General features: G+C 45.7%; 1 non-coding gene across 1 annotated transcript; it reads right to left on the bottom strand.

Annotated features, from left to right (window-relative positions):
* Nucleotides 1-481: 481 nt before the first annotated feature.
* Nucleotides 482-572, bottom strand: trnar-ucu (transfer RNA arginine (anticodon UCU)). The gene is given in 2 exon segments: nucleotides 482-517; nucleotides 536-572. It is a non-coding gene; the product is annotated as a tRNA-Arg (tRNA).
* Between the last annotated feature and the right edge of the window lie 350 nt (nucleotides 573-922).

Raw genomic sequence — 922 nt, 5'->3', positions numbered from 1 at the left:
CAGGAACTCCCACATGCTGCAGCTGTGACACATCACCTGTCCTGTCATCCTCAACGTGTTTCAATTTACTACTTAAATATTTTATTCAATTATTCATTTTATTGCATATTTTAATAAACTTACCACTAGTTTGTTTACTATTTTAAATGTTAGGACTAAAATGGATCTTCATCACTTACCAGATGCGCATCAAGCAGGTCGGTTCTTCCAAACCAATCAACTACCTGCTTGCCTGTGATGTCACAGCTTACCAGATCCTCACCAAACAGCTCCTTCCACTGCACCGAAGAAAGAACCAAATCCTGGATCCTCACCGCAGCGGCTCTCTGTTTCCCTGCTCTCACTCTCCATTGTGACGTCACTCCTCGATTTTTTTTTCCCCTGCTCTGCTCCTCTCTCTCGCTCTGTCTCCGAGTCTGTGCTTTTGGCACATTTCTTCATTTGTTGTTCCGTTGTGCTCCTCTGTTTCTGGTCCAAAATCTGACTCTGGTGGGACTTGAACCCACAACCTTTGAATATCATCTTAATTATTATTTAGAAGTCCAACACGCTATCCATTGCGCCACAGAGCCTCACGCACTTTTATTGACATCACTAAGGCCTTTGATATTGTCAGCAGAGACGGCCTCTTCAAACTGCAATGGAACATCGGCTGCCCTCCTGACCTCTTGGGCATCATCTCTTCTTTCCACGAGAACATGCACAGTTCCATCAGTTACAATGGAGCAACATCAGACGCTTTCAAGATCAGCAGTGGGGTAAAGCAGGGCTGCGCGCTGGCGCCAACTCTCTTAGGAACAGAGGAACATAGGAGTAAGCTATTCAGCCCGTCGAACCTGCTCTGTCATTCAATTCGATCATGGCTGATCACCTACCTCAAAGCCCCTTTCCCATGCTATCCCCATATCCCTTGATGTCATGA

Source organism: Heterodontus francisci, unplaced genomic scaffold, assembly GCF_036365525.1.
Source record: "Heterodontus francisci isolate sHetFra1 unplaced genomic scaffold, sHetFra1.hap1 HAP1_SCAFFOLD_58, whole genome shotgun sequence".
NCBI classification, from domain to species: Eukaryota; Metazoa; Chordata; class Chondrichthyes; order Heterodontiformes; family Heterodontidae; genus Heterodontus; species Heterodontus francisci.
The sequence above is the reverse complement of the archived record's forward strand: the minus strand, read 5'-3'. Positions and strand labels throughout refer to the sequence as shown.